Genomic DNA, 11,948 nt, shown 5'->3' with positions numbered 1-11,948 from the left:
GCAACCACCAATCCAACTCTACAGAGAATACTGCAGGGCATTCTAGAGAGAGAGAGAAAAGTACTAGGATTCCAGGAACAGTGGCAGAGAGACCTCAAAGAATGGAGCAGAAAACAGAAAGAAGAAGATAAGCAGACAACTGATGGCAAAAAAAAAAAAAAAAAAAAAAAAAAAAAAAAAAAAAGAGCATAACAGAAATGAGGCAGAGAAGATTTTATTCAAAACTGATATGATTGATAGTATCAAGTCTGAGAGTATAGGCAACTATACTGAAGATCACAAAACTCTATGATACACATTCTGGTTTGATAACTGCCAGTTTTTGAAGTTCTGTACTATATACAAAGTTGTGTTTTTATTAATACTGTTATGTACTGATATACTCAATTATACTATGTCTAATGATATAGCCAATTCTATTAGAGATAACAAGAGACAACACAGGAACCATGGTAGAACTCTTTGTACAATGGTCTTGTATGTTTTTTCGTTTCATGCGTTTATAGGAATATGTTTTCTTTTGTCTTGCTTTGTTTTGTTTCTGCTTTCTAAAATAGAAAGGATAGAAATACCTGTTAAGACTCATGCATGTGTAGAATCTATAAACAGTTTATGAGAACTGATCTTATGACACAGGAAATGAACAGATACTTTGAAGAAAAAGAGACACTAGGAGCTGGGGATTTAGCTCAGCGGCATAAGCGCCTGCCTTGCAAGCAGGCAGTTGTGAGTTCGATCCCTGGTACCGATAAAAATAAAAAAGACAAAAAAAAAAAAAAAAAAAAAAGAAAGAAAGAAAAAGAGACACTAAAATACCCAGTGCTGATCCTGGGGTGTCATAATGTGAAACCCAGCAATAGTATTATTCTTTATTCAGAATATTAGCCTGCTTAGGTTTGTTCAATCTCAACATAATTGAAGATATGGATAACTGCATGTATGTTTAAGTGTATAGGATTGATAACCATATTTTTAACTTTTTGTTGGATAGTTGAACAGAACTGGTTGCAATCTCAGTTTGAATCCCCACTTTATATGCTCCACTTCAGTATCTTGAATAACTATTTGTAAGAAGACAGTCTGTAATCAACTAGTGGTTTCTTACATTTTTTTCTTTGAAATTATGTATTATTTTTACCTGTTTTCTGTTTTGTTTAGTCTTTCTTTAAATTAAATTTTAAAAAAAGACACTACAGTACCCAGTGCTGATCACAGAGTGTCATGATGTGAAATCTAGCAATACTATTATTTTTTGTTCAGAATGATTTTAACCTGCTTTAGTTTGTTTAATCTAAACATAAATGAAGATATGGATAACTGCATATATGTTTAAGTGTATAGGATTGACAACCATGTTACTAAGTTTTTGTTAGACAGTTGAGCAGAACTGTTTGCAGTCTCGCTATTTGAATTCCCACTTTACATGTTCCATTTTTGTATCCTGAACAACTATTTGTAAAATGACAATATGTAAACATCAACTAGTGATTTCTTACTGTTTTTTTCTCTGAATGTATTATTTCTACCTATTTTCTGTTTTTGTTTAGTCTTTCTTTAAATAAAAAAAAAAAGAGGAGGGGAACCAGAAACCAAACTGAGTAGCAGACCATGAATCAATCAGGGCACATGCTTCAGTGTACGGTGTCCATCCAGCTTTAGCCATGCATTGACCTATCAGCTTCCAGAGTGCTGGGAGCAGGGCTTGGAGTGCATCGTTCTCTGAGGATTGTCCTCAGGGGAGCTGACTCATCTTGGTAGGCATTCCAGCAGTTGTCTGGGTGAGCATTCTTGATCCAAGAATGAAGCATCTATGGCTGGATCTCAGAAACCTTTATCACTGTGGGAGTGATTAGAATAGTTACATAGGAGCCCATCCAAGTGGATTGTAGGGACACCTTTTACCAATCTTTTTTCCACATTAGATCCCCTGGGGTAAAAGTGTGTGCAGGGTCCCTGTGGGGATGGCTGACCTTTCAGCTATATGAATTTGAGGAAAGGTTTTCCCTAACTGTGTAAGTTGTTCATGCACAAACATGTTACCTAGCCAATGTAGGTCTCCCTAGAGACCCCTAATTCTGAGTGGGGGTCTCCCATATAAAAACTTCAAAGGTTCATAGCCTGTGGGTCCTGGTGAACTTTGGTCCTTGAGGAGGGCCATGGGAAGCAAATGCACACATGGAGACTGTCTTTCTTACTTTTTACTCATTGCTGAGACAAAATACCTGATGACCAAAGTGGGGAAAGGAAAGTTTTATTTCTTACAGTTTTTAGAGGTTTTAATCCATACTCGGTTGGCTCCAAGGCAGGGTGGCATGGCAGGGCCGCAGTTCATGGTGGCTGCAAACAGCAAGGCAGAAACTGGCAAGAGAACGAGACACACCTTCTTCCTGCCATTAAATTATATCCTGGTGTCTCCATTCCTCAATGAACAGGTCTGGTCACATCAGGGATACCTAGTGCTGGGGTTGCTTGACACTGTCCATTTTATGGTCTGAAAGGATTTAGTCTGTTCTAAAGTTCAATTTAACAGCTCTTTTTCATTTTCTTTTCCTGCTAGTGTATCACATAGATACACTAGAGGCTTAGCCTTTTCATCAAACCCTGGTATCCAAATTTGACAGAAGCCCACAGTGCCCAGGAATCCTCTAAGCTGTCTTTTATCCTCAGGTCTTGGAATGGAAGAGATGACTTCTTTTCTCTCAGGGCCCAGGTACCTGAGTCCTTTTTCTAAGTTAAATTCCAAATAATGTAATTTTTGTTTACATATTTCAGACTTTTTCCAGGAGACCTTATAGTCAGATAAGAAAGCCAAATGAGAAAGAAGGGCCTGTGTTCCCTTCCTGCAGTCTATCTTGAATTTCAGATTAGTATGTCGTGGGCATATTGTCTGAGGGTATAGTTAAACTCTGCATGTTGAAACTGGGCTAAATCAGCAGCCAGTGCTTTCCCAAAGAATGTGGGGGAGTTCTTGAAACCTTGTGGTAAACTGGTCCAGGGAAGTTGGGCTTTCCATCACATCTCTGGTCCTCTCATTCAAAGGCAAATAAGGGTTGACTGGATAACTGCATATATGTTTAAGTGTATAGGATTGACAACCATGTTACTAAGTTTGCAAACACTTGCAAACAGAAGAAAGCATCGTTTAAGTCCATACAGGTGAACCAGGCAACATCAGAAAAATGCAGACCCAGAGAGTATAAAGGTTGGGGACTATTGGTGCAGAGCTGTGGTAGGTGAGTTGATGGCACAGAGGCCCTGGCCAGTAGTTCCTGTTTGACTTTCTCACCAGGAGGAAGGGAGTGTTCCAAGGTGACTGGCAGTTTACCAGGATTCTAAACTACTTCGAGAGATATGGGGCTGGATGCCAAGCTAAGCCTCTAGTGACATACAGTACTGCTTAACAGCAATGGAGGTTGCAATAGGACAGAGTTCAATCACCAAAGGGGCATGATTAATCGCAAGCCCTGGAGGTGAGTCCTCTGCCCATACTTCTGGGAAAAATTCTCTCAAAACCTCAGGATTATGATAACCAGGCATTTCAGGCTGATGTAGGTGCCATTTCTCCTCTTGGGGTACAATCATAGTCAATATCAAGTTAGGAACAGTGGACCTGAGTATGAGGGAGGCCGGCTGATTTGGATCAAAAGGGATAGCTGTTCCCAACTTGGAAAGATCACGTCCCAGAATAGAGATAGGGCACTAAGCCATGTATAAGAATTCACGTTTGATATAATGCCCACTGATCTTGCAGGATCTGCTTTGACAGAATTTCTTTTCAATGGGGCTCCAGAGGTGTCAATAACTTAGATTTACCATGAGGTTAAAGGAGAAAGAGACTGAGTCACAACTGAATGTTTAGTCCCACTGTCCAGCATAAAAATATTAGGCTTTCCCTTTGATTCTGGCAATGACCATGGCCTCCCAGGGGCCCAATCTAATGGAGCCCACTCTGTCTACTCATTGTCATCAGAGAGAGAGAGGAGAGGCTCAGGCTTAGGTGGTCCCAGATAATCAGGTTTCTTTGTGTACCACAGACAGAGAGGGCATTTATCTTTCCAGTGTCCAAAATGTCTTCAGAAAACACAGTGGTCAGCTGCCAGGCTATAAGTTCTCCTGATAGTTTTAGATTGTAAGGTTTGTGGGGACCCCTTATATTTGTTGCCACGGTGGGACCGGCCTTGATGAGAAACTTCAGGAACAGGCTTTCCTAACATTATAGCCCAGAGAACAGCTTTCTATTGGGCTCTGCGATCTGCCTTATATCATTGTTCCTGCTTTTCCTCTTCCTTGGTTTACATAAGCCTTCTGATCAACGTGAAGTAACTTGGAAATGTTCACGCCAACAAAGTCATCAAACTTTTGTGTTTTCCTTCTGACGTTAGAGGCTGATTGTGCAATGAAGGCAGCCTTGACCATCTGCTGATTTTCAGGCACCTCTGGATCAAATGGCGTATAGATCCGTAAGCTTCACAGTGTCTCTCAAAAAATTTGGCTGGACTTTCATTGGGTTTTTGAGTGACTTTGGTTACATGTTTATTGGCTTTTTGCCTCCTTCCTTGAGTCCTGTGAAGAGAGATGTGCAGTATTGATCTAAGGCCTCATGGCCTGGTGTCATATTGCAGTCCCAGTTTGGACATACTTGGGGGAAGGCTGTGCCTACCCAAGAATCAAGATCAACCACAGTGGAGGGGGCTTTTGATTTTAGCCAGGTTTGGGCCCCATCTAGAATGTGGTGGCATTCTTCAGTATTAAACAAGGTCAGAAGGAGTTGTTGATAGTCATCCCATGTTGACAGGTGGGTCTGGAAGATGAATATAAGGAGGTCAGTCATTGCCTGGGGCTTCTCTGAGTAAGATGGGTTATGATGCTTCTAATTCAGTGGAACTGAATAGCTGAAAATACATCAAGGTCTGCTGGTTGGGTATGCCTCCTTGGGCTCCAGGGTAGACACAAAGCAGCAGCTAGAAATAAGCTGGAGCCCTAATCTGAGCAGCAAAGATAGCACCTGATGAGAAATCAATCTGGAGTTCAGGAGGCACTGTAGCAGTTCTTGGCAGTGGAGCAGTAGAAGCTGGGATGGTAGGAAACTGCAGCAAATGTAGACCTCTAGACGATGGGAGAGATTCTGAAGCAGGATTTAGGGTAGGCAGTGTGGGTCTAGTGAATCAGGAATGCTGATGGAGCCAAGGTACCACTACAGCATGCAGCTGGAGCAGATGAAAACATGTGTGGGTTCTGAGGTGTGAATGGTGTCAGTGATGACAGTGGTGCTATGGAAACTGGGAGGCTGAGGGGCGGTAGCAGCAGCTCTGGTTGTGGCAGCAGGAGCAGACTCAGCTCTAGTGGCAGTGGTGCTGGCTGTAGCAGGGATGGCAGCATTGCACAATCTGGAAAGGCACCTTCACCCTAGGACAGTCATGGGAATACCTGGATCAATGGAGGGGGCACCAAGGCTAGCTGGGCAGTTTGGGGCCCATAAAATGTAAGTAGGCGGCAGATCAGACTCAGGGTCTTCAGGATAAAGTTTCTCTAGCTTAAGGCTGGCCTGAGAAAGTTTTGGGTGGTTGCAGGAATTTGTCTTGATGATCAGAATGGTCTTTTTGTCATGTATGGCACAAAGCCAAGGAGGCAGGCTTTGACACAGGTTAAGCCAAGAATCAATGTAAGGAAATGGGTCAGAGAAGCCAATCTTGGAATTTTTAATGCCATGTTAGACTTACTGGACAGTCTTGACATCGAGACTTCCTTCAGGCAGCCAATCTGGACATAGGCCAGTCGATCTCGTAGTATGTCTGGAGCCTCTGAGGTTTCATTTTTACTTCATAGTCATCAGGGAATCCTCTCTTGAAGTTTTTCAGCGTACAATCAAGGACTGTAAGTTTACTCTGGCTTGTATCCATTCTATCTCCCTATGGTTTAATGTGGTATACCCTTAAATGGTGGCGCAAAAGACAAAGGGTAGGTGCCCCTCAAAAAGAGATCATCCAGATGCCACTTGTCTCTTGCCTCTCAGGAACACTGAGTCTGCCCAGATTATGGAGAAGTGTTGGTAGGTCCTCTGTTTTTTCCTTACTAGATGTGTCCACAGAACTGCAGGTTCCAGTCAGGTGGGACCAAATCAAGCTTTGTAGCTCTGAGGTCACCATGGAGCACAGATAGAATGGTCTACTGCTTTTACCATCAGTTACAAACACTCACACAATTATTCAGCAGGCACTCAGAGGTTAAACATTCCAACTCCCTTCCCTCACAGGTGGCCTTAACTAATGAGAGGTGATCAAACTCTTTCTCAGGCCTAACCAGGACTGACTGATTGGTGACCTGACCTTACTGTGTCCTTTCTCCTCTTTTTGAGGCAGATGAAGGCCATTAGTGCTGAGCAGGGGCCTGTGGCCTGGGGCCTCTGAGGGGACTCCAAGAAGGTCTGGAGGGCACGCCTTCTTGCCAAGGAAATTGAAGAGGTCTCTGCTTTGGCCACCAGACCTCAGTTGGTGACTTAAGCAGTCAGCACACTTCCTGGTCAGGGAAACAAGAATATTACGAAAAATGGACTAAACACAGGAAGAAATCGCATGAAGGTTTAGAGGCAGTTTATTACATTGGTGGGCCTGACTAGGATCACTCCCAAAGAGTCAGAGTCCTGCTCCACAGGTTTTAGGAGCTTTTATAGGGAGAGCAAGTGGGAGGTACAAAAGCAGGTTTGCTATATTATTACTGAAGGGTTGGGTGACATCACAAATTGACAAGGGAGTTTAAACATCTCAGGTTACATTGCAAGGCCATCAGTTAAACAAGCATGGGTTACACAAAGAAATGTTCTGTTAGCAGGCTTGTCCAGACATGTCTGTTTTGCTTTGGCGGGCACTCGTGGTGGGCTTTCTTGGAAGGCTTTTAAAATTTTAATTTCCTCTTCACCTTAATTTAGTACAATTTTCTTATATGTTTTATGTGTTATTTGGTGGCCCTATTCGTTTGGTTTTCAATCTGTGTGTATGGTAACTAACTGTATAAGGTCTTATAAGATAAATAAATGAATCTAATGCTGAGAAAATAAAACAGAGTAGAGGGAGGGGGAAAAATAAAAGAATTGGAATGTGTTATACACGTGTACCAATTCTCTACAGTGAATGTAATCATTACATACTACAAATATTAACTAATAAAAGTAGAAAAGGAAAAAGAAACCAACATGCCTTCTCTATATACAAAAAATTAAGAGAAAAGAGGATAAAAACATTTAAAAAAACGGAAGAAGGAAGGAAGTTATCATCCATATGCCTTACTAAATTCCAAATGGTTTAAAGATTGCAAGATAAAACTGGGGATGTGGTGGCACACACCTGTAATCCCAGGATAGGAGGCTCATCATGAGTTTGAGGCCAGCATGAGCTACACAGTAGTTCAAGGGCTGTCTGAAATACATATGGAGATCCTGTCTCAAAAAGAAAAAAAAAAAAAAATCCCTAAAAGTAAGAGGATAAACCAAGGGAGATTTTTTTTTTTTAACTTTAGCAGGTCTTTATGATTATAACACAAAATCTAGGACCAAAGAAAAATGAAATATGGATAAATTCAATCCCATAAATACCTAACATTTTGCATGGCAGAAAACACTCTAGGAAAAGTCAAAAGTCAAGTGCTGTACATGGTGGTGCATGCTCATAATCCCAGCACTTGGGAGACTGAGGCAGAACAATCATTGCAAGTTTGAGACCAGCCTGGGCTACAAAGTGAGTTCAAGGCCAGCTTGAAATACATAGTGAGACTCTGTCTCAAAAAGACCAAAAACAGGGGCTGGGGATTTAGCTCAGCAGCATAAGCACCTGCCTTGCAAGCAGGCATTCGTGAGTTTAATCCCTGGTACCGATAGAAAAAAAAAAAAAAGTCGAACACCAAACTGGGAGAAAATATTTGCAATTAATTTGACAGTGCTGATTTTTCCAGTGTATAGTTTCCATGAACTAAAATAAATAAATAAATAGTCAAGTTATAAACAAACAAAGGAAAATATAACTATCTTAAACATGAAAAGAAGCTCATACCACATAAGATAAATTACAAATTAAACTACCAAAACATACCATTTTTTACCTATCAGCTTCACAAAGGTCAAACATTTGATAGCAACACTGACTCTATTGGGAAACAGGTATTTAAGGATACAGTATTGCGTAGCACCTATCCACACATGCCCATGCCTTTTGACTCAAATAGTCCTGCTTCTAGGAATAGATTTGCATGAGGTTATTCAGTGCAGCAATTCTAATACCAAAACATTGAAACCTGTCTTGATGTCCTTCACTAGAACACTGATAAAATAAATTACTGAGTATAACATGGTATATTAATAACCATAAAAAGTCCTACGGAAGCTCCTTTTGTATTCTTATGCAATAATTTCCAAAATATATTAAGCCAAGAAATGTCAGTAGGGCAACCCAGTTTTAGGTCCTTTCCTGTCTCTCAGAAGATATCTCCCTCAATAAAGCTTTCTTACTTTTAAATTGTTTTTGAGACATTGTCTCACTATGTAGTTCAGGCTGGTTTTGAGCTCACTTTGTAGCCCTGCCTGGTCCTGAACTCACAATAATTCTCCTCCCTCAGTCTTCTGAGTGCTGGTATGCACCACCACACTCAGCTTTTTAATTTACTCTGTTAACTTTTGTTTGCTTTTTAGAATTATTTTTTGAGGGACAGGGATTTAGCTCAGTGGCCCAAGTGCCTGTCTGGTAAGCAGAAGCTCATGAGTTCAAGCTCCTGTATCAAAAAAAAAAAAAAATTCTTTGATTGGGGGGAACATGAACTCAGTATATCTGACACTTAGTAGGTTGAGAATTAACATTTATTTTCCCTATATCATTTGAATGGCCCAGTGAGATAACTGGAAGGTCCTAGAAATTTTCATTCTGAGTAGTGTAGACAGAGAAGCTGCATTAAAAGAAAGAGTATAAATAATGTGGCTGTTATCCAGGAAGAACTCCAAAGACCAGAAACCAACAAAGACCAGCAGACAGACCAGTAATCAGCAGTTGACCAACAATTGACAGAGTTGACCAATGATGTCTGGCACAAGCTAGTGTCAACTGGCAGTGGCCAACAGCAGCAGAGATCAATGACTAGCAATGTTGATCCACAACACTTGAACTAGCTGGTGTCTTCTGGTGGCACCAGGAACACTAGCAGAGGTATACTTTGCTGATTCATGATATTTGTCTGAATAAAAGAAACCTCAATTGATTGGTAACTGGTTGATCTATCCAGGGCTAGTTCTGCAAGATGGGCTCCTGAGAAGTCTTTATGGCTCAAGTAAACAATTTGATTTCCAGGAAATGATTGCTCCTGTTCTTAGTGGGTGCAGAGCCTCAGTTGAGCTGATCTGAAAGGTTTTGCTTTTCCTGGAATTCAAGGTAACTACCCATTTAGGATAATGACTGGAGACTTCTAGGCATTGATCTAAAGGGTCTGGAACAGAGAATTGGAGATGGCAGTGACTCTCCCTGAAAATCTTAAAATACCTTATTCTGGGCTGGGGTTTTAGCTCAGCAGCATAAGCACCTGCCTTGCAAGCGAATGGTTGTGAGTTCAATCCCTGGTACCGATAAAAAAAAGAAAAGAAAAGACCTTATTCTTATTTTGGTGCCTTAGTCTTAAAGGCAGATGAGATAGGTTAGGTAAATTTAGGATTAATACATTTTGTATTACCATGAATCTTGAATTCTGTATAAACTATATTGCATTTGAATCATGTATGATTGCTTGTGTCAATATTTTTCCCTACAAAATAAGTCCATTCGTTTTTTTTTAAAAAAATAGCACTTGCACGGGCCAGGGATTTAGCTCAGTGGTGTAAGCACCTGCCTGGCAAGCACCTGGTCATGAGTTCGATCCCTGGTACTGGAAAAAAAAATATATCTCTTGTTTACTCCTTTGGCTTACTATCTTCTCAAAACAACATTGTACTAGAAATCCTTTTTCACTGGCATAGTTTGTCAGTGATGTAGAAGGAGATTGCTGCTCTGTGTGATTAAAGGTCAAAAAAAAAAAAAAAAGAAATGTAGGTGTAGTTCTCTTCTATTTACTTTATATGGAACCTCTGAAGGGCATTTAAAAAGCTGCTTCTGGTAGGGAAATAGTAGCTGAGGAACAGACAAGGGAAAACTTTTCATTATTATTTCCATTTTCAGTTATCCTTTCAAAACAGTTTTTCTTAAAAAAAAAAAAAAATACAGGGGCTGGGGATTTAGCTCAGCGGCATAAGCGCCTGCCTTGCAAGCAGGCAGTCGTGAGTTCGATCTCTGGTACCGATAAAATCGAAAATGAAAAAAAAATACAAAGAAACAAAACCTCTTAGTGGCAAATTAAGTTTGATGGGAAACAATACTTATTGAGCTGCCACACTCCAGAACAAGCACTTCTGACACAGTCATAACACAGTGAGAGGCCACCACAGGGACAAAAGATAAACAGACTTCTGGGCTCTCAACCTGATACTCATGAAAAGAATGATTTATATTTTCTTCTGAGGAAGTCAGGACTTAAAAGTAGTTTTTGCTAAAAACTATAACCCTTCACTCAGACCTACAGATAAGTTACAAGTAATTAAAAATAGAACAGAACTAACCTTCATCTTGTGAAGCTGTGCGTCATATTCTTCTCAGGTCTGCATATAGGCATGTTAGTCATTTAGGGAATATCAGTCTAAAACGACAAGCTTTATTAGCCACAAATTTACCTAGCCTATTTCATTGCCCTTGAAGACTACAGATACCAGGGTAAGAGATTTACAGCACAATCAGTGATGCTCAGAATATTGCCCTAAACAGCTTCACATGACTGAAAGTATCCCTCAAGTCATGACGATTCATCTTACGGGCACCAAACTGCCTCTCAAGTCATAAGGATTCCTCTGAAGCAAAGAAATCAGGACTGAGACAATAACCTATCAGACTGGTCTTTCTTTTGTGAACAGATAGGTCTGATGCTCTTCATTAGTGTGCCCCTACAGCTACTACTCAAGCTGTAGTTCTTTCCTTTTTAAAGTTTTTGCCTGTAAACTTACACTGTAGCTTTCATTTTAATTTCTATTATCAAACTAAAGCAAGGATCCACCCTGGCCAGAGACACTTTCACTCACATTGCCGTGGGGTCACCCTGGGAGTTCATTGAGATGTGTATAAATCCTAATGTTACAAATTAGAAAACAGGTTAGATTCATCTAGCAATTAACTGTGTCACACCTAGACCAATTCAAAAGCTCTAGGCACTCTTCACATTGCTTCTACTTAAGCAAACTGTCTTGTTTTTTGTTTTTTTTTTAATGCTGTTGGACAAGTTAGTTACACGTTGTCGCAAACAACAACAACAACAAATTAGAAAGGCCCTGGGTTCACTCTCCCATACCACAAATAACAATCATGATAGCGACCTGCAAGTGTAGCTCAACGGTACTTGTCTATCATTCCCTGGGTCCCAGCACGGCAAAAATTAAGAGTAATAATAAGGTATTTTTTGAGCACTTAGGATGTTGGAGAACAGTACTGAGTGTTTTACGGACCTAATCTCATATAATTTTCAAGAAAACTACATAAGGCAGGAATACTAGCCCCCTTCGAAAGAGAAGACTAAAGAAACTCAGAGACTCAAGTTTTAGGAGCCCAGACACACAACCGTTTGGAAATCAGGGTTAATTCCAATAGCCTGCTCTGAAGTCAAAACCACTCCCGGTTCAAAGGACAAAAGCAGGAACTCGGACCCCGAGCTCACCCGCACAGACACTTCCGGGAGGGCAGTTGAAGCAGACCGGCTGCGAAAAGTCGGAAAGTCGCGCAGGCGCCTGGGCGAACTCGCGAGAAGACGTGCTGGGGGGGAGGGAGAAAGCGGGCCTGTCCATCACCAGGCCCCGCCCCGCCCGACGCGCCCTCCAGTAGGCCCCGCCCCATCCCTGGCCA

At 41.1% G+C, this 11,948-nt stretch overlaps 1 long non-coding RNA gene across 3 annotated transcripts; it reads right to left on the bottom strand.

Annotated features, from left to right (window-relative positions):
• Positions 1 to 2,235: 2,235 nt before the first annotated feature.
• Positions 2,236 to 11,844, bottom strand: LOC106028010 (uncharacterized). Of its 3 annotated transcripts, XR_010043045.1 has the most exons (3): positions 11,764 to 11,843; positions 10,622 to 10,698; positions 2,236 to 7,961 (listed from the first exon to the last, which is right to left on the bottom strand). It is a non-coding gene; the product is annotated as an uncharacterized LOC106028010 (long non-coding RNA). The 3 variants fall into 3 exon arrangements; XR_010043043.1 differs by having other exon boundaries at positions 10,622 to 11,844; XR_010043044.1 differs by having other exon boundaries at positions 2,236 to 7,432; positions 10,622 to 11,844.
• Positions 11,845 to 11,948: the final 104 nt, after the last annotated feature.

The sequence above is a fragment of the Cavia porcellus genome, unplaced genomic scaffold (genome assembly GCF_034190915.1).
Source record: "Cavia porcellus strain 051 isolate PalLab524CR breed Dunkin Hartley unplaced genomic scaffold, mCavPor4.1 scaffold_25, whole genome shotgun sequence".
NCBI classification, from domain to species: domain Eukaryota; kingdom Metazoa; phylum Chordata; class Mammalia; order Rodentia; family Caviidae; genus Cavia; species Cavia porcellus.
This window is presented reverse-complemented; position numbering and strand designations above follow the sequence as displayed.